The sequence below is a fragment of the Dermacentor andersoni genome, chromosome 1 (genome assembly GCF_023375885.2).
Source record: "Dermacentor andersoni chromosome 1, qqDerAnde1_hic_scaffold, whole genome shotgun sequence".
NCBI classification, from domain to species: domain Eukaryota; kingdom Metazoa; phylum Arthropoda; class Arachnida; order Ixodida; family Ixodidae; genus Dermacentor; species Dermacentor andersoni.
Genome location: NC_092814.1, coordinates 247,826,787 through 247,854,599, shown reverse-complemented (window position 1 = coordinate 247,854,599; position 27,813 = coordinate 247,826,787). Strand labels below are relative to the sequence as shown.

The 27,813-nt window shown below is 45.3% G+C and overlaps 2 long non-coding RNA genes across 2 annotated transcripts in view; one reads left to right on the top strand and one right to left on the bottom strand.

The window, feature by feature from the left end:
- Positions 1–27,813, top strand: part of LOC140213008 (uncharacterized) — a 133,512-nt gene that overhangs the window by 67,342 nt on the left and 38,357 nt on the right. The window lies entirely within an intron of this gene.
- Positions 521–3,095, bottom strand: LOC126547863 (uncharacterized). The gene is made up of 2 exons (XR_011892266.1): positions 2,143–3,095; positions 521–909 (listed from the first exon to the last, which is right to left on the bottom strand). It is a non-coding gene; the product is annotated as an uncharacterized lncRNA (long non-coding RNA).

Genomic DNA, 27,813 nt, shown 5'->3' with positions numbered 1-27,813 from the left:
AACCAGCGATTTCCTGCACATTTGTTTAATGAACAAACATATAAGTTCCTTCATCGTATTTCAGGACGACTGCACTTGTAGTTCTTCGCAACTCTTGTCAATTCTTTAACTTTTTATTCTGTTCATACGCTTTACCAGCGTTCACTATCCTGTGTAGATTTTTGTTTTCTTTTTATGTTTAAACAAAACAATGGCCTTGATGAACCGGTTGGTTTAAGATAATGATAACTTGTTTTCCAAATGAACATAATAAATTGCACAAATCATCGTTATGAACTATGGGGTGTCTAGTCGGCCTCCTGTTCTATCCGCAACGCTCAAATAATCTGGAGAGATAATTCAACTGTCGTTTTTCATCGTCTAGAGCCTTTCAGCATCAGCAGTTTTGCGAAGAGGACACATCGTTGAGGATTCAATAATATTTATACTCGTATTGGCATGGTTTCTGCTGGAAGGTACACGTTAGTTTTGGGGTAGTTTTCGCTCAGGTTTGAAAAGTAAGGTAAAACGAAACAGCGACTTTGGTGGTAGAACCGGACCTTTATTTTTCACTGATGATCATGCGCATGAGATGCTCGTTTACACAGGAACGGTATGAGTGCCAGAACACTACACCGGACGTCTTCACGAAGAGCGTGCGTCGCTGGCGGCAGCATTGAGAGCTTGAGACGACTCTCTGCTGGTGCATTCCAGTGGAGACGCTTATCCATGGAAGCCCTTGCCGAATCCGTAGCCACCGTATCCACCATAGCCGCCGTATCCCCTGTATCCGCCTCCATAGCCTCCGTAGCCGAAGCCCCTGACTAGGCCGATGCCACCATAGCCTCCGCCGAAGCGCCCGAATCCTCCGTAGCCAAAGCCGCCGGCAGCAGCCAGAGCGAGGACGACGGCGAGGCAGACGAGGAAGAACTGCGAAGTTAGCAGAGTCTGATAAACTCGAGCACACCCTAGAGGGAGCTTTCACGAGCCCTGCTTTAAGTACAGCGTTAAAATATTGCTCCTCTTTGCAAGTTAATTCATTCCGACAAAATTTTGGTGGAGCTAAAGAAGAAAGACATCATGTCTGAACCATCTTCAAGTGAGGAACAATGCAGCGAAACGTAGTTCCTGGTTCTCGAAGAGGCCGAAATTAAAGTGGCCAGCAACCAGTCCATTCAGCGTAGCCTTCATGTTGCTTGCTTGGATAGCTCCACTTGGTTGGGGATCATCACTGTATAAGAGGCCCTTCTTTCACGTTTTTTTTATTGCTTATGTATGATAATTACTTTCTCTTTGTCACTTCTCAGCATTAAACACAACTCTTGTTCTGTACAGTTTATTGCACTAATTTAATTCTGTTTTACATCGGTGATGAGGGGATTAGCAATTTTGTTTTCATAAGCATTTCTTAGTTGCCTTAGCAAATTCCCAGCACCAATCGAAAACGATGCCCTCCAAGGAAGCATGAATTGCCTCGCGGACAAGTTGCTCGCATGGTCGTATTTCACTGCAGTTCTGAACTCGTTTGTATTACACCAGCGCAAGACTACTTAGCAACATTAGCGGTAGGCCGAAGTTAGAGTTTAGTAATAAGAACTGTCGCACAGAAATTCTAATTTTGCAGAACGCAGCAGATTTAACAATCTTTCAGTAAAACAGAAAGCGCACGAGATAAAGTAGACAAAAAAAAAAACGTTGTCAGGCTTGAGCAAAAGAAACTTGATCTCGCAAGAAACTTTGGCTAGGAGTGGCAATGTCGACACTACCGCAATGAACTTTGCCATCTTGGCGCCCCTTTAGGAGCGATATCTAGTCATTTCTCAATAAAGGACATAGAAAACACAGGAGAACACAAACTAAAAGCATCATGACACAACATCAATAACATCATGCGCAGTTTACGTAAATGGCCAGTAAGAAGCGAGAGTGGTCATTTATACCGCATGTAGAGTCCGTCCACATGTAGCGGCTAATCTGAGCACGGAATAAGACCGACGGTACCTTGAAAACAAAAACAAAGTGATGCATGTATCTTCAAGTGAGGCACAAAGTACAGGAACACCGGAGCGGCACGGAATCCGTGTCGCCTCGGTTTCTGTGGTTCATCTGTGTTTGCTTCTCGCAGAGGCCGCAAGTGAATTGGAGGGAAACTGGTCGACTCACCGTAGCCTTCATGTTGCTTGCTTGGATAGCTGGGACGAGAGCAAATGTCATGACATAAACGGGGGTCTCCGCGGGTCGCTTTTATAGGGAAACCGCGGCTCGCCGGGGACCGCCTTCCAAGTTAGAAGAGGAGAGGCGTGGCGCGGGGAAGAGGACAGCGAACTCTGACGATCCCGCTGCCCTCTCCGACACCGCTCGGGCACGCTGGCCTGCAGAAATGGAACGCACAGAGAAAGAAGAACAAAATTTCAAGGCCCCGCGAAGCCGCAGTTCGGCCGCACATCGCGACTGCCGCACTCGATGGCAGCCCAAGGTCCCCCCGAGGAAGATATGGAACCACGCGCGCAGGCTTACCAATCGTTTCCATCGCCCAGGTGCCCCTGTTCCGCGGCGGAGGACTTTCTCGGCTTCCGCGCGCCGCGCATGCGTGTCGCCGAGCTTGCGTTTTTTTTTTTTTTTTTTGGCTTGGCCGCTGTGACCATTGGCGATAATGAGCCGGGTCCGAGAAACTGACAGTGCCGAGAGAAGTGAGAAAAATGTGTTTGCAAAGCAAACTCGAGTGTGAGCGATCACAGAATGCGAACTTACTAACCGACCGGGAGGTCGGCACCGGCAGCTGAGATAGAGATTTTTCCGACGGGCCTTGCAGGCGGCAATGCGACACACAACGCAAAAAGAAAAAAGGTTTGCCTAGTGTATACACAATGACGCAAACTCGTTATGCGGTGCCCGATATTTGTCGCCCTTTTAGCGTTTAAAAGGAGAAAAAACGCATTTATGCAAACAGCTGCGCGTATATTTTCCCGATAGGCGACGAAAAAAATATCGCAAAAGAAGAAAGATTAGTGTACAGTCTGTCAGTAATCTAAGATAAGCCAGAGTTGTAACGTGTGAGCTGAAGTATGCGAAGGGAAATAATTTCGCCGACCCATGCATTCTTGTGAGGCAAGCGAAAAAAAAAAAAACGAAAATGAAGAAAGGTAGATAAGAGGAGTACAGAAAGTTTCAGCGACATTTTTTTTTTCTCGGGCGTTATTTATGCGTGCCTGCGCGGAAACTACAAAAGGCAATTTGAACTGGACGCGGTGCACGCCGTATACCCTTCCCGGCACGTTATCAGCATCGTTAAATCCATCGGCGGTTTCTTGGCGCGCTGACCCAGATAGGGTCTCCACTCTTAGTGACATGCTCTGTATCCGATGAGCAGCCAGGGTGTCCGCCGGCATCTGAAGTGGGCGCGGGATGATTGCTAACGATACAATAGTGGAGGCTAGTTGGAAAGCCGTAACAGCATTTGCAAACAAGTGTAGAAACGTGCGCACCTTTGACACGTCGTCATAAGAAATAAAGCTCCATGGAACTGCATGAATTTACGTCTTTCCTCCTTTGCACGTAAGAGAACAAATTTTTGTTTAAAACAGAAGGAGCATTTCTTTAACAGGAAAATCGAGAGCAGGAGGATGGCTGCAGGCCGTAGCCCGACACGCGCACCACCATGCGTTTGAGTTTTCTCAATTTCCACTTGAAAGAAATGTGAAAGGGAAAGCTACGATACCATTGAACTATAACTTAAAGTATAACAATTAAGACACACAGCGACGAAAACGCTGTATACTTGCCCAATGGCGGCCTGAAAGCATATCCCAGAAAAACTTATTTGGACAAAGCCAGTTCCATATTTTTCTAACGATTAGTGGCGTGCGATGTATTTCGGTGTTCGGTCGGCGGGTTGGAACAAGTTAGACCACAGATGGGGCAGTGCAGGGCGACGTAGGCTGGGCCTCTTGTGAATTCAGAGAAGCGCAGAGCAAAATTAGTTTTGGAGAAAGACTCAGGAACGTGGATCAGAATAAATGGGCGGCTCAAGTGCGAAGGTACTTCAGAAGCGCGAACGCAGAATGTAGGAATAGGGCAAGAAAGTTGGCAATCAAGCAGAGGGTAACTGAAGGTGTAATAGACAACCAGAAGGTCGTCAAAAAGAAAATGAGAGAAACAGAGACAGCGAATTGGGTGTAAAAAATGGAAAGAAAGAAAAAAACCATGGAGCTTTACAAGAACAGGAAAAAAAGAAATTAGAAGGGAAAATGTGTGCTATAACACAAAGGGCAGTGCCTTGCTATTTGAGGCTAGCGTCAGTTGCCTAAGGACAAAAACATCCAGGGCAAATTCGCGCCACAGGAGGATACATGTGTATGCTGCAGCAAAAATGCGCCAACCGCTCCGCACATCCGAATGTTATGCGAAGGGATTCCCCCACTGAGTACCGTAGATAACGTGCACCTTCCAGAAGCGCTTGGATTTACTGGGCGGAAGCATCAGCCAGTCAGCAGTAGAGATAAGCAAGATCCGTTCAGAGTATTGGTGGAAAAAAAGGAGGGAATAAATTGATACGCCCGGATCTGTTATAGGCGTAGGTAACGGTACAAGGTAGATAAAGAAGTTTTGAGGAAGGCACTATATATATATATATATATATATATATATATATATATATATTGAGGAGATGTATACAGAAATGCTAGAACGGAAAGCATGTACAGCATACCTGATTAGCTCAAGCAGGCTAGGCGACTATTTGTCACAGCCCGTTTTGAAGGAGATGCCAATGAATCGTCGTCATCATCATCACCATCATCACGCTGGCGTTTCGGTGAATTCAAGCGCTGTCGTACCGAGTCAGAAGCTAACGACGTCTGATTCACCGTGGCCATTAGCCATAGTTTCGGCATGGTAATGGCCAGTTTGACCGTGTTGCCTAGGACCAGATGTCCCAACGATCGATCGTTTGTTGGTCCCGAACGCGAGGCGGTTCATTCCAGCCCCCGGAGAGAACAAAATTTACCGCTCCTATTTGCTCAAGAAAACGGCGCTCTCTCTTGCAGTCTCGACATTTCACGTGCAACAGTGGACGAAGGAAACCAGGTCGGCGAAGAGTCAGGAATGGCTGAAATTCACAACACCTCATCATTGTAACTTTTATGTTTCTCAGTGTCTTCTGGCAGTTCGACATATTTAATAGATAACTGGTGCACCAAGTGGTTCATGCAGCTTAACATTCCCAAATGCAAACGTATTCAAATTTCCCGCAAGCACGCCAACATCACCCATGCGTACTCATTACACACAGCCAACATCTGGCACGTACAACCATATCGTTACCTCAGTATCCTAAGCGCTAGCAATTTAAACTGGTCGGAACACGTACATCACGAAACTGATCGCTGACAGCTCTAAAACAGTAGGCTTCATCAAGGGGGGGGGGGGGTTCTGTAAGAGTCCACCTAGTGGACTGTCCATTTCGGTCGCTGCTGATTGGCTGGGGCCGCTCGTCTCCTCCTCTCTCGTACAGCTGCATCCAATCAGCAGCGGCCGAAATGGAGAGTCCACTAGGTGGACTCTTACAGAATAGCGCCCCAGAAGGACCTTATCGTTGTCACCCCCTTTCGTCCGTAAACTGGCAGACGAAACTTTTGTTCGAACAAAATTTGAATACGCTGCCGTAATTTGGTGTCCACATCAAACATACCTAATCAACGCAATAGCGGTTGCTTTCACGTTGTGGAAATTATAATTGTATAAATGCATTTTCGCATTCGAAGTGTTGTATTTGAAGTCGCCTGTACTCCTATTCTATTTTGTTGTATTACTTAAAGGGACACTAAAGTGAAACAATAAATCAGTTTAGACTAATGAAGCATTGTCGGAGAACCCTGCAGGCAGTCATTTCAAAAAAATAGTTTGATTATTAGATGAGAAAATAAAGGTCCAAGTATCAGTATTTGAATTTCGCGCCGAAACTCCAGCCCCGGTACGTCAGCGCGACGTCAGGGATTCCAAAGTATGTTTTCGCATTTGGGCCGCGTTGGCTGAATAGAGGTTCCCGAAACTTGCCACGTTTAATATTTGGTTCCTTTAGAAGACAATGCAGTCAATCTGTACCGCTATATATAATTAGTAGGCCTTAGAAGATGCCATCAAAATCCAAGAGGTCACAGCCCCCAGGTGCGGGAACTTAAGCAGGCGTCGCCACCCGTCTTTCGTTCTTTCGCTTTTTCTAGCTTGCCAAATGTCTTATCGTTGTAAGAGTGTTGTTTTTTGGTGTTGTAGAACGGTAATTTACTGAGGCAGAAGAAATCATTTTTCACTTTAGTGTCCCTTTAAACTGCGTTATTTCAATTTATTCTTGTTGTAGCATCTTTGACTTGTGTTGTGCATACCTTATATGATGACTATCCCCCCTTCCCCTTATATAATACCCTGTAAAGGGTCCTTAAGGGTTCACTAAATGGTGATGATGATGATGATGATGATGATGATGATGATGATGATGATGATTTGCTTTTCCCTGTTCTCTTTTGTTGCTGCGTTTCCGTGGCTCTTGCGTGTCGGTTTGGGAGTGCAGCGTTTGCAACGCGACACTAGCGAGAGACGGTGTTTGTGCCTCCAGGAGAACATTCGTGCTGCAGGAACTGCTCGGAAACATTTGATTTTTGTTGTGTGCGTATGTATGTGAATTTCAGAACTGTTGTCGCTATAATTCTTTTCTTCATTAGTTGTTTGAAGATTTCGCATCGTATAACGCTCGTTCATAAAAGAGGAACAGCCGGCGTCGGCTACAGAGTCCATCATCATCTTGAACACAGGTGGGGGTGGTGATGGTTAAATAATAATAATAATAATAATAATAATAATAATAATAATAATAATAATAATAATAATAAACAGTCGCAAGTACAAATTAGAGAGCTGAAACAAGAAGCATGAGCTTGAGGTTGGAGAAATACGTGCATTTCTTGGTTAGAATTACTACTTATACGGTGAATCGTTCTTTATAGAGAAAATATGATTGCATATACTTATATAAAACAACAAAATTGTCGCATTTCATTGCGCTGTCCTTCCCGCGTTTTATTTGTACATGTACTACATGTAGACAAAGGATAGCACAAGCAAAAAAGAAAGGATAAAGGTAATTTCTCCAAACATCTATTGTACAGTCAGGCCTTTCAGCTTGACGTTGCGACATTGAGTGCACTGAGCGCCTCTGGCGTGTAACAACCCCTAACGAGACTCACTTGAAAAAATAGCTAGCTCATTTTTTCATTCATTTATTCATTTATTTATTCATTTTTATGCAAATAAATAAATGAACAAATAAATAAATTACTCAATAAAAGAAGAAAGAAAGGGAGATGTGAAGATAGAGTGAAGACAGTTAGAATCATGATGTACGAAATCCGTAAACAAGTAAACGCCGAGCAAATGCACACTAGTTGTGACCTGTATCGCCGATTCATGCGTCATTCGACGGATGTTAAAGCTATCAAGATATGGCTCTTTCGTCGTCATTGTTCACCGTTTCGCAGCGTGGTTGCAAAGGCGTGAGCGAGTGCTTAAGCCACGCGCAACGGGAGAGACACCGCGTACCACGCCGTGACGAGCAGATCCGCAGCGTTCGATGCTCCGGAAAACCGGAAGCGGCTGGCAGCGCAAGTCTGTCAGCGGAGATTAGCCACAGTATAAGCGCAAAAAGAACAACGAAGAAGAAAACGTACTGCCTTCCAGTCACACGTGACTCTCACAGCCATGAAATACCAGCGGGATCCGCACGAAAGTGCTATACGATACTGAAGGAATACGAGGACAGCCACTGCCTGAAAACGGGTGTTTTTCTGTGCGGCCCCATACATGTGTAACAACAATGAACGAGTGAAGACGATCAGCAGGAGGATTATGCAGAACGGCGAACGCTCAATGCTGTCTGGACCGAGTGCTGTGTACTGTGGATGGCGGCAGGCAGGTTAGGCAAAAGAAGAAAAAGAAAGGAATTCCGTGGCCTTCGAAGAGACTCTTAAGAAATGGTGAGGCATCGGCATACTAGAAGCCCTTGAAGTCTCTGTGCTAACGTAACATGCAGACCCGGCAGAATACTTGCAACTGCTGCGTCAGCTCAGTGAATGAGATGCATGCCAGCTTCGCGCGACACGTGCATCTAGAGCATATACCATATAACAACACCAATGAAATGTATGACGAAGTACGACACGCTGCGTCCCATAAAAATGCCTCAGTTATGCAGAACGGTGATATCTATCCGAATATTTACTGAATGCTATAGAAGCTACAGACGGTGCCGTATCACTGCTGATTATTTGACCAGACAGACCTAATTTGGAGTTAAATTTGCAAAGAAATAATTATTTTAAAAGTTTGCCAATTAACTTTAACTATAAAGTGAATCAAATGAAAACGGAACAGTGGTTAGAAAATGGTGTGAACCTAACTGGAGAACATCACATCCAATGGGGCTATAACCAAGAAAAAAAAGAACTGACACTATGAGCACTTCTTCATAATGATACTCAACTTGATACGAGCTACAATATATTATACAATTTGGTGTCTATAAGTCCAGGTGTTCCGTTTTCATTTGATCCAGCCTTATATACAGGGTATCCCAACTATCATGCATCAAGATTTTAAGATATGCAGATGCCGCGTAGCTGGACAAAACTAACGTAATATTCTTTGCCGTCGCTTGGAGATACTCAAAATATTTTTGCAATCCGCCTAATTACATAACTAGTCTTAGTTAATTAATAATTTATCAAGTATTATATTTCGATGAAAAGCGCAGATGACAAAATTGCGGAGCAATATGAAAAAATCCCGATACAGCTTTCTGTTGCTCAATACGTGCTACATAAAAGCGTTTGTCGGAGCGTTGTCCGAGTGTCACCCTCGAATACACGCAAAGTGCCTCGAGCGGCCAGTCGCGCGGCAAAGGTACAAAAACTATCATCATCAATGGCTCATACTCCGTTACAAATCAAGATGGATGTTAAAAATGGATGATAAGGCGAATTAAGAAGGACAATAAAGCGAATCATGTGGATGACTAAGCGAATTAAAATTGATGACTAAGCAAATTAGGTTGATGATTCAGGCGAATTAAAAGCAATGGGATTAAGATTGATGACTAGGCGATTTAAGAGGATGACTAAGCGGATTAGTCTAATCGAATTAAGAAGATGATTCAGCGAAATAAGACGATGAGCAAGCGAATTAAAATGACGACTCAACGAATTAAGAGGGATTAGTACGCGAATCAAGAGGATGAGTATGCGAATTAAGAGGCATGACTAAGCGAAGTAGACAAAACGAATCAAGCGGGATGTGTACGTCCTGTGTCCGTCTTCAATGCATCGCTACTTGGGTTTTCGCTTTCAAGTCGTCTTAGGGATATAACATAAGAGACACTGTGAATTTGTTTTAAAAACATTAAGAAAGAAAGAAATCCTTAATCGTTGAACACTACAAATTCTACAAAAGGGTCCCAAGAACGCCACTGAGCCTCTGGATAAGGTGACGCATTCAGGGGATGTTCTGGCCAAAGTACCGGAAGAGTTTCGTCGGTGCTGCGTGAGTGTGGACGTCGTTGCGCGAACCAGTGGCACAGTGCTTGAGTTGGTCAATCCAACCTCCGCTGTGAAATACCTCGCGAATGAAGAACTTAGACTGACCACAGCTGATAGATAAAGCATCTTCGTGGTGCTTCCCGACACCTTCTACAAGGAAAACGCGCAGCAGGCCATCAACCAGAACTTCGTAAGTTTCCCGGAGAAATTGTCGAAAGTTAAACAAAGAGGCCTGTCCACGCTAAGCAGCTTCAAGTTATACAGAATGGCAGGAGCGGTTAAGAAGAATTACAGAGATTCCTTGCGCATATTCTTCGCAGCAAGAACACAGAAGCGCGATTATTTTTCAGGGCTATAGTTACTGAAAAGGATAGCACTACGTGTCAGGCGCCACGGTGTCCCGTGGCCAGCGCATGTATATCGTCTGGCGGCGAGCATTAGCCGAGCAGCTTCCGGAATCACTCCCCGGCATCTGACAGGAGTTTGACGTCCTCACCGGGTCCTCGTGCTCCCTGTTCTCACTCACCACTGCGTCGCACCCCGTCCCCTTCGTCACCGGAAAAATAGCTTGCGCGGCCGATGGAGGTGAGGTCACTGGAGATGTGCTACTGACAGAAATACTTCCTGCGTTGATGCTCAAAAACGAAGTGCACATTTTTGTGGATAATGTGCCTAGGAGGGCTCTGTTGGACACAGGCGCAACAATTTCCGTGATCATCGTCATCATCAGCCAAGTTTATGTCCACTGCAGGACGAAGGCCTCTCCCTGCGATCTCCAATTACACCTGTCCTGCGCCAACCGATTCCAGCTAGCGCCTTCGAATTTCTTAACTTCATCACCCCACCTAGTCTTCTGCTGTCCTCGTCTGCACTTCCCTTCTCTTGGCACCCATTTTGTAACCCTAATGGTCCACCGGTTATCTAACCTACCCATTACATGACCTCCCCAGCTCCATTTCTTTCTCGTAATGTCAATTAGAATATCGGCTATCCCTGTGTGCCCTCTGATCCACACCGCTCTCTTCCTGTCTCTTAACGTTACGCATAACAGTCTTCATTCCATCACTCTTTGCGCGGTCCTTAACTTGTTTTCGAGCTTATTTGTTAGTCTCCAAGTTTCTGCCCTATATGTCAGCACTGGTCGAATGCATTGATTGTACACCTTTCTTTTTAATGATAATGCTAAGCTTCCAGTCAGGGTCTGATAATGTCTACCGAATGCCCTCCAAACCAATTTTTATTCTTCTGTACATTTGCTTCTCATGGTCAGGGTACCCTCTGAGTAATTCACCTAGGTAAACGTACTACTTCACAGAGGCTGAGTGGCGATCCTGAACTCTTGTTCCCTTGCCCGGCTATTGATCATTATTTTTGTCTTCTGCATATTAATCTTCAACCCCACTCTCATACTCTCTCTGTTAAGGCCCTCATTCATTTGTTGTAACCCGTCCGCAGTGTTTCTGAACAGGACAATGGCATCTGCAAATCGAAGTTGCAGAGATAGTCGCCGTTGATCCTTACTCCTAAGCCTTCCCAGTTTAATAGTTTGAATACTCTTACCAAGCACGCAGTGAATAGCATTGGGAGATTGTGTCTCCTTGTCTGACCCCTTTCTTTACAGGTATCTTCCTACTTTTCTTGTGGAGAATTAAGGTAGCTGTGGAATCTCTGTAGATGCTTTTCAAAATATTTACGTAAGCGTCCTGTACTCCTTGATTACGTAATGCCTCTATGACTGCTGGTATCTCTACTGAATCAAGTGCCTTTTCGTAATCTATGAAAGCTATATAGAGAGGCTGATTTTACTCTGCGGATTTCTCGATTACCTGATTGATGACATGGATGTGATCTATTGTAGAGTATCCCCTCCTGAAACCTTCCTGTTCCCTTGGTTGCCTAAAGTCGAGTGTTGCCTTTATTCTATTGGAGATTATCTTGGTGAATATTTTATTGGATAATGTAAGTAAGCTAATGGGGTTATAATTTTTCTATTCTTTACGTCTCCCTTTTGTGGATTAGTATAATGTCGTATATGAGTGTCTCTTTTAAAGACGTTTTAGGGGGAAAGGTTGTGTTTAAGTCAGGCGAAGCTTCAAAGTTCTGCGGAGTGAGTGGCGAGCCGCTGCGACCTATTGGTGTGTGCAGTGCTGACGTGTTTTGGGGAGGCCATGTTATTACGACCGAGTTTGCGATTATTCCTCGGTCGACCCATGATGTTACTATGGGCATGGACTTCTTGCGAGAGTGCAGTGCCACTGTCTACTGCCGCGCAGGGACGATATTCATAAGTGGCACGATGCCGTCAGGACTCCTGGAGAACTCTGTCGATATCACGAAACTATGCGGTGTGTTTGGGGCGATACGGTCGTACCTGCATCATCTACCATTTTTGAGTTCCCGTTGTCTGTAGCGGCATCGATTCCGACTGCTTCGATGCTACCGTAAAAGCGATGCACACTAACTGTGTGAAGAAGAATGTGTTGGTTCCACATTGTGTGGTGCCGATCAAAGGCGGACGCATTGGCTTATGGACCATAAACTGTTCTGTGAACCCCCTGATACTACCAGACGGCTCGAAGTTGACCTTCGTCAGGGAACACGCGTCCTTATCGGTGGCGGAACTTACAGATGTAAAGGAAGAACTGATAGCCGCAGTTCCGAAACGGCCCTTTGTCCATGGTAAACAAGCCGCTCAGAGTGAGTGAACGCCGAACGTTAATGGGTGTATACTTTCGAAGCACGTTCACCGGTCTTCGTTTTCGTCACGCGTATGCACATTGATTGAATTATTAATTTGTCGTGTGTTCGCGGAATTAGACCCAGTAGTTTAAATGCATGGAGGCAAAAGCTATCGAATGAAGCAGTGTAGGAGAGTGAGAAAGAGAGAGAGGAGAACGCCTTTTTTTTCAGTAGTCCTTAAAATTGTTTGCACACATTTTGTTTCTGCAAAATGACACATTGGTGTTCTTCGTGCTTATATATAGGATTATGACATGTCAAATCAGTGCACTTCACCTTCTTATTTTGAAGTCTTTTTTTTTCTTTTTCTTACCGCACTGACTTGATCTCTTACTGATCTGAAAATTACCATAAATATCATTTTAGCTTTAATCTGGGCCCTTTACGTAATTCATCCCTTTATGTCATGACGCTGATTTTCGTTGATTCTTTAAAATATGCATGACTATACAACAAATAGAAAAAATAAAAAAGATATAAAAACATTTTTACTTGCTGCCTATGCCCTTTCTTATGGGCTGATTGCTTCGCACTAATTTGACACATTTCCATGCACTGAGAACAACTGGCAGTCTCAACTCGTTTCACTTTAAATTACTGCCTCTCATAACTGGCGTCAAACAACGTACGTTTGTTAAGCAGTTCACAAAGCAAACGTCGCTGGCAGAATATCGATTTTAATGTTAGTTCCGTCCTCATGCTACTGCCGGACATTTCAGCCAAGAAATGCAAAACGTGAGTACATTATTAGGTATACTGGCCGTGGCTAAGGAAGTTTACGAGTTAAACTTAAAGCAAATGCTGTAGAAGTAATATGTAGTAAGCATTTGTTCCATGATTGTTGCCCCACAGCACATGTTAATTTGGTCTGTTAGTCAGATGATTGGTCCTATTTATCACATATGTGCTTTGGTTATACACTTGAACTGCTGCTTTGGTGCTTAGAACCACACTTGACATGTTTGCAACGCGCTGGACCGAGTTCTGTCGGCCGACACTGTAAACGCTGCCTTCGAGAAATATTTTGTTAAACCACTTTCATAAATATTTATACACGAATACAAATGAAAAAATTGATTTCAGAGGACCATAGGAAGTGTACTAGCGTGGAAAACTCGAGCGAACAAACGGAAGCACTGTGGGTAGCACCCGTAAGCCTCCTGGACTCAAGGAGACGGCAGACGCTAGTACTGGCCCTGACGTCACGCGAGCACTGCTTGTAGCGCCCCTGTAGGCCACTTTCGAGGCTAATAGGTTCTCGACGGCCATGTAACACAGGCGGCGTGCGTTGTTGCTGTAGGGGACGAAGCCGTGGGGGCTAGAATTATGACTGACCTGGATACGAAAAATCCGACGCATTAAGGCTTTCACGGATGCAAGGGATTTCGTCCTGCTTCTGATTAGACCATGTTCCTCTACAGCGACCTATATTGTACGGTTATTAAGAAGGCAAAATGCAATTTGAACTTTATTCAGCCGATCAAATAAACACAAAATAGGCATCTAGCCGTTTACGGCCTCGATAAGTAAGAGCTATAGGTTGAGGTCACGAAATAATACGAAGTCGAGAATGTATTTTACTTGAAGCAAAATAACTCACTGCGGATTAACTCCGCGCATATTGCGAGCCAAACATCCTTCTGTAGCCCACTATTTCTGAAGAAGAACGCACGAGCTGCATTAAGGACAAGGCTGTATTTTCTGACCTGGCAATGAGTGACAATAAGCATGCGCCAATCAACCGATAGTGCTGCAATAACAACTAGGGGTACGAAAAAAAGATGGCCAAGCGCTTAGCATGCTACGCCATACGAAGGACGAAAGGTGATGTACGAAATATATATCACCACGGGCAGAATAGCTTACTATGTCAACTTTAAAAGTCACTTGACGTGATGAAGCAAACTTTGCTGGACCCTAGCTGCTGTTTACTTGTTTTGGATTTGGCCTGGATATGGCAGTTGGTTTGTCTTAGGTACGAAGGACATGGAATGGATAACGATTTATGAAAGTGAGCGTTTGTGAAATGTTGGCAGGAAGCTTTACTTGGGTACTTTTTTGTATGCCGCTGTTTTTTTTTCTTTCCTAAGTGTTTTTATTTTATCACACGCCGAAGCATAGGAGCGGCTGGCGTCTCTCAGTAGCCACCATCTCCTTGGATCATGGAGGAAAGAAAAATTGAGGAAAGGCCCTGACGTGACTTCTTGCGAAGCCCCCGTGACCCCGGAAGTTGACCTTACTCCGTCATCTTGTCGGGCAGATTTTGTCTCTTGTTTACATTTCTCGCCTCCGACGTGCAACCACATGCAACCCCGCCAGGCTGCGCGTACGCGCGCGCGCCGTAGCAATCTGATTAACGGATCCAATCGCGATGCACCATCGTGATAGCATTGACGAAGTAATGTGGTCCGAGTGCTGTGCTTTAGCGTTGAAAGAAGTTCATTCCGAAGTCCGTAAATTAGACCATGAGGCTGGTTTTCGCTACCTTTGCCACTTTTTGTGAAAATAAATATGTGCATTCTCACTTCGTATCCAGCTTTTCTGGACACAAGGGTTTAGTGGCGTACTCACCTTAGACTTTTCCAACTTCCCGCGGTGACGCGTGATGACGTCAACCAAACAAATATAAAAAAAGTAAAAGCTATCCCTGCGCATTGAACTTCGCCACAATGCTTGTCCCGCCGGCGTTATCAGTGTTCTTGATCAAGCGTATTCGCTCGTCGCCTGGAAATTACTCGTCATCCAGCGTTTACTCGCGACGAGCAATTGTTGATTCTGGGCTTTTGATTCGGTTCTTTTTTCTTCTTCTTTTCTTTTCCTTTTCTTTTTCTTTTTTTTTCATTCTACGGAGTAAAGAAGCTAGCCTAACCGTCAGAAGCACTTCGGGGCAGCCTTTCTTCAGTCGGCACACATTGTTAACGTCCGAACATCGCACAGCGCCTACTAGAGACGCCGTCGTAGACGGATTTTGATTTGCCCCTATCGAATTCGTTAAGGTGCACACAATTATTTCGCTAGCGACTTTGCAATGCGCACTCATGGGCTACCGCCGCAGCTGCAAATCTAGATGTACTTAAGTATTAAGACATATACATGGATATGTTGGTTTTTCACCTTGACACAAAAGTCACGAAACAACAGTTGAGCAAACTGTCCCTGGTGTCGTCGCTGGGTGTAAGACCAGGCTAGTTGGTATTCCATGTTAAAGTGACTAGCGCAAGAGTGGACACGGGACACTAAATAGGCGACAAGGATAAGCGCAAACTTCCAACTGGGCGCTTGACCTTGTAGCGTCTCATCCGTTAGCATGCTATGGCCGAAGCTGCTCGCAATATTAGGTCACATTTACTGGCCACCAGGCCAAGTACACCCTTGGGTACGACATATACAGTACTTGCAGTTAGTTTCCAAAGTAGTCTCCTATGGCGGTTATCCACGTGCGTGAAGCAAGAACGCTATTTAAAATGATTGTGCAGTAATATATGCGGGATTTGTATGCTCTCCACATTCTCTAGCATGTTGCCGTTCCGCCTTTATTATATAGCCGCAATGTAGACTAGCAACTATCGAACGCCATAAAGGCTATCCACATATTCAACCCTTAAATGACTATCGGTTGTCTTCGCTCCTCATTACATGTCCTGCCCATGCCCATTTCTTTTTCTTGATTTCAACTAAGATGTCATTAACTGATGTTTGTTCCCTCACCCAATCTGCTCTTTTCTTATCCCTTAACGTTGCACCCATCATTCTTCTTTCAATAGCTCGTTGCGTCGTCCTCAATTTAAGTAGAATCCTTTTCGTAAGCCTCCAAGTTTCTGCCCCGTAGGTGAGTACTGGTAAGACACAGCTATTATACACGGACTGGATTCCAAGGGAAGGGAAGCGTAGCAGGGGGCGGCAGAAAGTTAGGTGGGCGGATGAGATTAAGAAGTTTGCAGGGATGACATGGCCACAATTAGCAGATGACCGGGGTTGTTGGAGAAGTATGGGAGAGGCCTTTGCCCTGCAGTGGGCGTAACCAGGCTCATGATGATGATGACATATTCATAGACCTTACGCGCAACTCCTGACACTTAATTGTATTCAAGAGTTGTGCGACTGCCCAGGACATCCTTAACGAATGTTACATAACACATTATGAGGCTTTACTTGCCAAAACCACGATTTCATTATGAGGCACGCCGTAGTGGAGGATGCGGGAATAATTTAGACCACTTGGGATTTTTAACGTGCGTTTAACCCTAAGTACGCGGGTTTTCGCATTTCACACCCATTGAAATACGGCTGCCGTGGTTGGGATTCGATCCCGAGACCTCGTGATTAGCAGCCAAACCCAATAAAAGCTAAGCAACTACGGAGGGGAAGGAATGTTGGCAGTAGGAGGAAGGTGGCAGCCGGCACGTGAGACAATTTGTTCCCATCCTCATTGCGCGAGAATGGGTGTCATCTGTCCAAGAATGACACCGTAGAATGCACTGTATTCAATGTGATGGAGTCCGCATCCAATATTTCAGACCCGAATCATACTGTAACTACTGACGACCAGGCACCTCGCTAATACGTGCAGTCGTTTGACAGCTGCCGAGCGCTGGCGTCGGCCACAGGACCTACTTGTCCTTTGTTCAACACTTGCCGGCATTCTCGCCTTATTTCGCACCATTGCGCTTCAGCTGAACTGCTTCAACAGCCGATTTATTCGTGCCAGAATTTGGCCACCCTGTCAACGTTATGGTTTCTTATATTTAAGTCATCTTTTATATTTAGGCTAATGCTGTCCTGAAATTTCCAGAGGTTTCACCTTTCCCAAAATGCCCGCATTTCTGTCGGCCTCTGTTCATATTCTGGAGGATTTTTAGTAGACGTGGAAACCATTGCGTGGCCCCCTGACCAAGCTGCTCAAAAAGTCATTTTATATCCCTGAGGTCTTGTGCAAGCTTCCGCCTTCTTGCCGTTCATCAACCTCCTGATTTCCCTGTCAACTGTATCCCATTTTGACGACTCCAATCCCACGGAAGTTGTCAACGATATAATGTCCATGGGATTAAGGCCATTTAAATCAATTCTACTGTGGATACGACAGCCACTTTTCCTCACTATGAATGGAAATATTGCGTTAATGAGCGCCATTCTTAAGCGTTTAAATTGACAGTAAAAAAATTATGCGGGTCCCATGTATGTACATATCGATGTAAGCAAAGCTTTCTGTGTTTGTTGTCATTGTCATACGTAATCTCCACAGAGTAGACAGGCACTCTCTAATGAAATGCTGTCAATGTTTGCCTGATTACGCCTGCCATTGTGATGCAAATAAACGAAACTTCAACTCATTTTCTCAGAAATAAACGCTGAATGAAATGCTGACGTCATCCTAAACAAGATCAACAAGCGCCGTAGTGCTCGATCTTATCATGTCCCTATTCGTAAGCTTATATACGTGATTTTTTTTTTTGGAGGGGGGGAGGGCGATGTGCTCTTGTACCCTAGAAATGTCCCTCGGACGTCTCTGATGTGCTCGTTTTTATTCTCAAGTAACCAATGAAAACTCTCATCGCTGCAACTTCATGATGTCCTGGTGGCAGGCCAGGACATCATAAACAGAAATTGGTGAAGCAGGTGGTAGCGTGATGGTTAGCGTGCCCACCTCCCAAATGCACCATCTTGTATTTGGGAGATGGGTACGCTAACCATTACGCTACCACCTGCCTCCACAAATTTCTGTTTATCTGCCTTCCCACTTCACGTTTTTGCCGCAGACGCAGGCAGAACGGATGCAGAAACGAAAAAAAAGTAAGGATTGCTTGAGCCGCCAGCTGACACATGACCTTAACTTTGGCAGGTTATTCTCATTGGAGCGCATCTGGGCTTGCGGCTGCGTGTAGATTGTGGGTCGCCTTAGCTTTATAGTAAATTTGCTTTCACCGACTCTTTTCAGCTAGAACTGAAATGCCGGACAAAAATGAGACCTACCGGTGAATATTTTTTTCTTGTTTTCTAGGTTTAAACCAAAAACGCTCATTTACACAACTAGTGATTTTTTAAAGAAATGGCATAAGGATACTATATTTCGAGGTCATGTTGTTTTGTCAATACGGGCCGGCACCACGTATCCACGAAAGGGCATCACAGTGCCGATGCACGCGGCAGGTTACTAAATGAAGAAAACAGGAAACGAGTATTTTTCAGTTCTCGCAACATATTGTACATAAAACACAAGGCACCCACTACCATCACATTTTATTTTTGACAACAGCGACACACAGTGGCGGACTGATATACTTCCTAAAAGGGTTTCATTTTATTTTTTCATCACAGAACCGCAAGCACAGGTTGCGTCGCGCGTATATCGCAGCCACGTACTGTCGCCGCGCTCCTTTTCCTCTAACAATGTGGCCCTCGGCGGTTTCACGCGCTCCCGTAGGTGGCGGATTGGACTGTCACTCCAGAAGTTTAAATACATAACCTCTTTGCATAGAACCGACGGCATGATTGTTAACATATTGTTGGTTTGGATATGTTTCGCACGAGGCCCAAGACCCTGTCTTCTAACGCGTTCTGATGCTTGCGTTCTTGTCTCTGTCTTGAAGGGACGCGCATCGTAACATGCTGCAATGGTGCTTGCGTTGAGCGTATGTATGGCGAAAAACGCGGTTCTAAAATGTCTGTTCACTAACTTGTGCAGTAAACCCATGCTTATAGTATTCGCGCAGTATAGTAGTAGTATAGTAAGAGTCACGAGTATGGCATCCGTAAACGCAAGCGTCACGTTATGGTCGTAACTTGTCGGGACAGTGTAGTCGTAATCCACAGACCCTGCCACTAAGGAATACGTGCCAAGGCATGGCTGATTAATAAGTAATTGCGAAGATTGGTTTTCAGTAAAGGTTTGTTACCAAGAACGGCGGGAGCTTATACTGCTGCAAAGGACGGATGCTGGGCGGTGACTCCAATCATTTACTCGACACATCACACATCTACACTGGAATTCAACTGGTTTCGCCAACTCTTGCTTATATTCTCTCGCCCCTAAGCTGCGACTACGCCTGCCACCCGGGCCCCAGCTTTTCCTCTTTGTCCCCCGCTTCTTTCCCAATCTGCTGAGACGTGCTTCCACTAATGCTTGCTCCTCCTTTTTCTCAATAAATGAAGGCATTCATTCATGCATTCCTAAGTCACTGCAGAAAATAGCGTGTCTTTATCTCCATAACCACCCTGTCCCTCACCTGGACTCTCCCATCGCAAAACAAAGTTGCTGTGTTGCAAATGGCTGGGCGTCACATATACAATTTTCTAGGAATGGCCAGTAGCACGGCGGGCAATTTTCGGTGGGTGACGAGACAGTATATAGAAAACCTTCTTTGCCATATCCACACTCAGTGCTCTGCTTCGTGAGCTACTATTAGCCGCTACGACGAAGTACGAAATGAAAGAAACCTAGCTGGGCTGGTCGCGGGCAGCTCGTTTTGGATTCGTGGTGCGTCGATTTAATATATATATATATTTCTTATGTAAGCCTAAATGACAGCGATATAGGCGAGGTCAGTTACGGAAGCTCGTTGACTTGGACTGACGACGCTCTTCACGCAGCACTTTCGTATTATGCGTGTTTGCGAACAGGAATGAAAGACAGGAGGGTAACACATCCTCCTGAAATGAAACAGTTGGAATAACCCTTTGTTTGGTGGTTGGACATATGTCGAGGGTCCCCGATACGAACCACCTGCAAGTCTGTATCACCTTGCAAAGGGGAACTCAGACGAAACGTTGTCAAACGGATAGGCTTTTAATTTTCATAAGTATATCTTTATTGAAATTCCTTACCATGAGGTGAAAGCCGACTAATAAGCATTTAAATTTTCCATGTTATTAAAGCATCCTGTTAATAAAAGGTTGCTGTGCTTTACAGCCCCCTATATCAAAAAGTAAGTTGTGAAAAATAAATTGGTGCGGTAAATGTATAAACGCAGACGCAAGAAAAGGCCTAGTCCGTTTCCCAGTATTCACTCGATGAAGATGGAGCACCTCTATACTCTCACGTTGTAGTAACGTCAAGAGCAAAACACTTCCTAAAGAGTCAGTCACGAATGTTACTCATTATAAGATGAGCTTGCGCTGGAAAAGAAAATAACACTCAAACATAACGATGGCTGCGCGCAAAGTGCTTCCTCTGATTCCGATCTACGGATCAAGGCGTCGATTCGTCAGATTGGAATGCTCGTACATTGCAGCGCAATCTCAGGTCGTCAAATGTGATGGAGAATGTACGTCAGTATTCGCTTCACGCGAGCAATCTGATAAGATAACGCTCTTTCGCTATTGAATCCGTGACAACATACTGGACATTAGAAACACATGCAGGCGCATCTTGAGCTAACTGATAACTTTGGAACTGTGTTTAGACGCTAAAAAAAGCCCCCCCCCCAAAAAAAAAAAAAAAAAGAATACATTTGCTTTCAATATTAGCTGAAACATAGTGCTTGTGGTTTAAAAAGGGCCCCCAACACTGCACAGGGGCGCCGACATACAGGGAATTCAAGAGCGAACCACTTTCCAATTACAGGTATTTATCAAACCAGCATATCGTGGTTCAATGTTGCCCTGTAGTCCAGGGGCAAGTTCTACCACGGTTACTATGTCGGAGCTCATATTTCATGTCAGCATTAATTGTCACAAAATCACAGTATTTTTTCTTTAGATCTTATTATTAGACAGCTAAAATACATCCAGCGAAACCCTCACCTTAATATTTCAGTACTTTTCGTTGTAACGTACATATCCGTGCTGATCCATATGTTACAAAGCACTAAAAATGTGCCCAATGCTTTCCTCCAGGAAGCTGTTTTTATTCCTTATGATGCCAGGAAACCAAGCCTGATGCCACCAACGCTCAAAAATCTAATCGGAAGCGCGCATAATGTTCTCACACACCTTGTGGGATGTACCGTAGCGCCGAGGTGCTTCTTGTATAATGTATGAGAATCGGTTGTAAAGACAGACGTGCAAGGTTGGGCCATGTTCTTGAGCTCATGAAGTTCATTTGTGCCAAGATAACCTGTCCAAGCTTTCACAATTACTTTATAAGAAGTCAACAGCACCAACAATATGCCGGCTGCTCTTAACTGCACGAAACAAAAATATTGAAACGATACAAACAATGTTAGCATTATTTTATCATTCGAGTGTTCAGATTGGTAACCTCTAGATGCGGAGTAGGTTGAGAAGTTGTTTGCGTAATTAACAAAGCTACATTAAATAAATTTTCAGTAATGGTTATTACGTGGCTAAAGAAAATGAGCAGTTTGGAGCCCGTCCTCGAGATTATGCAGCCAAGCGAAAAAATTTCGACTAAACATGCTTCTGTAAGAGCCATGCGAACAAAAATTTTCCAAGTAAACACTCTTGGAAGACGTAACTGACGCAGAAAAAGAACACCTGTAAAGTCACAGAAAGAACAGCGCTTCACGACGGGACGCAAAGGAGGAACCACACACAAACTGCGCTAACTTTAAGCGCTGTTCTTTATGGGATAATGAAGCAACTAGCCCGTCAGTCATACCTTCCAAACCTGTAAAGTCAACCTGACCACATCTAACCTTTTGTGATGCTGTCATCAATAGTATGGCCCCGTGAACATGTTCCCCATGGCCACATAGGCGTGTTCCATTTTTATTCATGCTGCTTTCTCGAAGGCAAGCATTTTAAAGTTTTAGTGTCAGAACTGGAGGCACTGGAAGTGGTAAGGGAATACATCTACTTACGGCAGGTAGTGACCACGGATCCGGATCATGAGACTGAAATAACCAGAAGAATAAGAATGGGCTGGGGTGCGTTTGGCAGGCATTCTCAAATCATGAACAGCAGGTTGCCACTATCCCTCAAGAGGAAAGTGTATAACAGCTGTGTGTTACCAGTACTCACGTATGGGGCAGAAACCTGGAGGCTTACGAAAAGGGTTCTGCTGAAATTGAGGACGACGCAACGAGCTATGGAAAGAAGAATGATAGGTGTAACGTTAAGGGATAAGAAAAGAGCAGATTGGGTGAGGGAAAAACGCGGGTAAATGACATCTTAGTTGAAATCAAGAAAAAGAAATGGGCATGGGCCGGACATGTAATGAGGAGGGAAGATAACCGATGGTCATTAAGGGTTACGGACTGGATTCCAAGGGAAGGGAAGCGTAGTAGGGGGCGGCAGAAAGTTAGGTGGGCGGATGACATTAAGACGTTTGCAGGGACAACATGGCCACAATTAGTACATGACCGGGGTAGTTGGAGAAGTATGGGAGAGGCCTTTGCCCTGCAGTGGGCGTAACTAGGCTGATGATGATGATGAACCCCATCTCATCCCCAAATACAGATTGGCCCGCCTCCACAATACCAGCAAATTTATGTTGGACCACTCCAATACCACCTGCAAATTGAGGTTGGCCCAACCCCCGTATCCGCCCCAAACTAACGCTGGCCCACAACTCGATCACCTCAAATTTAGGATGGCCCACCGCAAATCAGCCACCAATTAAGGTTAGTCCACCCATGTATCACCTCCCAATTCAGCTTGACCCATGGCCGCACATCCCCCCATGGTTAGGTTAGCCCGTCGCCATGTCACCCCCAAATTTAGGTTGGCCCACCCCCATATCAGTCACAAACTTAGCCTGGCCCACCCCTCTATCACCTCAAATTTAGTATGGCCCACCGCAAATCACTCCCACATTTAGGTTAGCTCATCCCCATATCACCCCCGATTCAGCTTCGCCCAGCCCCATATCACCCCCGTGGTTAGGATGGCCCAACCCCCATATCCCCGCAAATTTAGGTTCTCCCACTACCGTATCATCCCCAAATCCAGGCTGGCCCACCCCCCATATTCCCCCAAGCTTAGGCTTACCCACCCCTACATCACCTCAAATTTAGGTTGGGAGACCCCCAGATCAGCCTAAATTTCAGCTTGGCTCATTACCATTTCACCCCAAATTTAGGTTGGGCCACTCCCATCTCACTACGAAATTCAACTTGGCCCATCCCTGTATCACGCCCAAATTTATGCTGAGGCCACTTCCAATTTCATGTTGGCTACCCCAACCCTTTTTATAAAGACCTATGTATTCATGTGGGAAATGCGTCAACTTTTTTGGCGTTACAGACACGATTTTGGACGATTTTGCTACCGAATTGCTGGGTTACTCGCCAAAGAATGCTGCTCATTAAAAGCAACTGCACCGAACGAGCGACGTGATATGTTGATCCTAAATACTGACGGCTAGCCAAGCTAGCTTCTCTGTAGAGCGACCGGGGAGACACAGCATGGGACATTTATTCAAATGTTTTTTTTTACGGCCACACCTACGGATTCATACCACTTGGTTGTAGGGAACACATTAACAGTAGCTATTAATCCACACACTGCACATCTTCTCCTAGTTGGTGCATTTCTTATTTGGATGAATCTTTAGAAATAATTAACGTTCGGGTAGTGACTCAGCTTAGCAGACCCTTTGTTCTGCACGAATGTTGCATAGGAATGGCACTGGCCACCGGGTGGCATTGTGGCCCAGGTTGACCTGATTCGCTCGGAGTATGAGCCATTAAGGACAGGCGAAAGTCGAAGAAAACGGACCTTCCAGAAGAACGCAATAAGAATAGCGATTTTGTTCTCCCAGGCTGCACGCTACAAAGCACGAATTTTTTTTTTTTTTGCATAACACAAAGCTATGCGGAAGCTTCTAGTTATGATGCCCAATGAGTAAAATCTTCATAGATGCGATGACTTAACAAATGAACACGACACTGCTAAGTTTAGGAAGGAAAAATATAAAACACAATATTTCAAGAGAACCACTGGAAAACAGGAACCGAAAGCAAATCATGAGTTTTGTGTTTCTGCCATCTGGTGGGAGACTATAAAACTAAGTCCTATGCGGCTTTAAAAAAAACTGCACCGCTCAAAAACCAGAACCGAAAGCAAATTTTGGGTTTTGTGTTTCTGCCAACTATTGAAAAACTACAAAACTAGGATCTATGCGGCTTAAAAAAAGCGCGAAGCGGGAATCGAACCGCGGCCACCGCGAAGCGGGACCAAAGGTGCGCGCGATTCGACCACTCGGCCACGGCTTCCCAGGATGCGCCAGTTGTACGCTAATCCTTTTATAGATACCACGTGAATTTTGACGACAGTGTTACAAAAAACGCTTTTGGGAACAGTGTTACACCATGTGTGAAGAGTCGAGATAGGCATCAATCGAAAGCTGAGTCTCCAGACTACATATGCTGCAAGGGGTATTACGATAGACACAGTAGTTTAATTAGAGGCATCGTTCTCGCCTCGAAAATCGAGTACAAATTTTCGTCGTTTCCATAGGCTTCCATTGCTAAATCTTTAACCGCTGTGGGAATAAAATTCTTACGTGCCATAGAGTGATCACTGCGTTTGGCTCGTGTGGATTGTCTTCCAGAACGCGTCTGTCACCTGCCTTTTTCTATAATCGACCTGCAGCTTTTGTTATTCGCGAAAAACCCGCTCGTTCTATTGAAAACGCGCTAGCTTCGTGCCGGGGCCGCTTGGGGCGCTAGTTGGTACGTGTCCACTAAAGCTGGATATGCGCTACAAGAATTCACAGCGGATGACCGGAATCACACTTACATCACGACACATGCATCAGCCCATGGCTAGCCCATCTGCAGTCTACGAGAACAAACGCGTACGCCAGTCGGGGCTTGAGGTATCATTTCGCTTTATTGAACAAGCTTCAGGCGGCCGCGTACCGGGGAGTTGCGACGAGCCACAGTGCGCCGACGAAAAGGCCAGCGTAAGAGAACACGTTTAGATACCTGACTGCGTCTTGAGGAGTATTCGTATCACGGTAAGTGAAGCTTCACCGAAACAAAGTTCTGTGGCATCCACTACGCGGTTCCGACAGTACGCGTGTACGTGTGAGGCTAGCACGTTTACCGGGCCCGCTACGTGCGACCATTAGCCGTTTGATGTGCGCGCAGGCGTACGTTCTTCTGCCTAGGCTAGTTCACTCTTGCACCGCATCCGCCAATCTTCACTTCCCTGCGCACCTCGAATGCACAGATAAGATGTCTGCTGCAAGCAGGGCTCGTCCCTTCATTACTCACAGCTCGCTTTCTTCCGATCCTTCCGCACGTCTGTTTTGCGTGCCACAAATGCATTGTCCGCTGTTGTCAAAAGCACAAACACTGCACAACTGTCACTGATTCCCAAGGCAATTATCGTACATATTCGTAAGCACATCGGTTTCACTCTGTGATGACACGTTTGCATGAAACTACTGAAGACAGCAACACTACTCTTGAGCCCTGCGCATATACGTGGTGTACAGCGTCGCATATCAGCGCTCATTTCACCCTTTTTACTTCTTTCAGTCCCATCTGGCCACAACAAAAGCCGGGAGAGCACAGTCTAGCTAACATGGCGGCCGAAAACACAAACCGGCACACACGACATCACTGCCAGGGCACGTTCGAGATCTACGGAGGTGCATACACATGAGTACACACCCCCATAACAACACCTCCATTGTGCTCCGACAACATGCGCACTACAGCGAAAAATACCACGTGACTTCTTCCACTGTTTCCTTCCAGCGCGTGGACTGCGTAGGGCCTCTCGTCAATTTTTTTTCCCTTCCTCCATGCTTTACATTGATGTAGATAAAGACAGAGGGGTCAACAATACGTGTGCTGAAACTTCTTTCTCGCTCACCCGCTAACACCACCATCACTTCGTTGTTGCATAAAATCGCCATGGTTGTCTATCGACCACTTTTCCTGTGTGGTTATTTTTGGGTTTCTACAATATGGTGCCAAACCCGGGACTCTTGAAGGAACTCGACGCTTCGCGTGAGGGCGTGAAGAACAACGTTTAATAACACTGATAAGTATTGGACTCGGTCGGTGGCTAGCTTGCTCTAAGATGGCACGCCACTGACCTAGTGCCCTCCGTTGCCATCATATTCTTTCTTGCAAGTTCCAACAACGTGGATTCAGAGAAAAATTATTATTAATATTTGATTTGAAAACATACGCACATTAGACAGGAAAGGGAGAACGAGGAGCAGGCTGGCAACTGCCCCCAAAAGGGGTACAAGGTCTGCCTACTCTTCAGAAAGGACTTGAAAATTGTAACAGCGCTAACACATGCATCCACAAAGTAACAAGGACGGGACACAAGCGCTGACTGTCAACTAAATTTTATTGACGGAAAACGGATACGTTATATAAGGGGAAAGGCAAAAGTGAAGGCGAAGGGAGTGATACAATCGGGAAAAAAATGTCTGCGCATCGATGAACGTACGTGCCGGCAATCAACGGAAACATACACAGAAAAAAAAAAAACTAGAAAAAAAGGCGAGGGATACTAACAATCAACTCAGTAAGCGGTCGCTTCCAAAAATTGAAGCTCTGCAGCAAAAATTGTTACAGAGGGGGTGCTTACGCACTTGTGACATATTTTTTTACGTGCAACGCTTCCAAACTGACGCGCGCCGTCGTGTCGGCGCTCTTACCGAGAACCTGTCTCTCCCAATCGAGCCTCGCAACCTGTGAATTTAATTACGTGCGCAACCAAATGTGCCCCTATTGAAAATTTGCCCGTTGCTGGGCATGGTGGAATCCATCACCCACCATCATGGTGGATTATGGTGATGGGTGGCATGGTGGGTGATGGGTGGCACGATGGGTGACGGGTGGCATGGTGGGTGAGAGGTGGTACAGTGAGCGCTGGGTGGCACGTTGAATATGATCATGGGCACAGCACGTCAAGGCAAGTGGTGCGATGAATTGAAGCTTATGAAGAGCTATCTTCATGTGATCTTGAGTCTTGTGAAGTGTACAGTCTGTTCCACATGTGGTCAAGTATGTGGCTATTTTCATGCCATAAAGAATCAATGTAAAGCACCACATAGGAAGTTGCATATCATCACACTTTATTGAAAAAAAAAATTCACTGGACTTATGCTGTATTTAGTTTCGCACTCGCTTGTCCTGGTGACCTGTTTCTGGAAAATAGCTCCGAAGGTGCTTCCGCATAGAAGCAAGGCGGTTCTCCAGGGGGGGGGGGGGTGCTGGTGGCCCCATTGGATGGTCACCTATGTATTTCCGCAGGCAGTCAAAAAGAAGAGTGCGATAAATATAGGAGTAAATTGTTTTTGTAATGATTTGTAGCAATAAGTGAATGAAGGAAATCTGCTGCAATCACTTCAAGCAAAAGATCCATTCAACAAACGTTTCCGATAATAAAATGCATCAAGAAGAAGAAGCATTTTAATGATTGGAAAATGTAGAGAGGTCGGCCGGATAATGAAGCATCTGGCCTGCTACTCTACGTAAGAGAAGGGGAAGAGGGGAAGAAAAAGGGTCACAATGGGGGATGATAATGGGAGGAACGAGGTGAAGGACACATTACACAACTGGTATCACAGGCGTGAGTCCAGGCCCGTGTCACCTAGGAAACGTGAAAGTGCACGCATTGTCTCTGTCGTCTGCCAACTCTG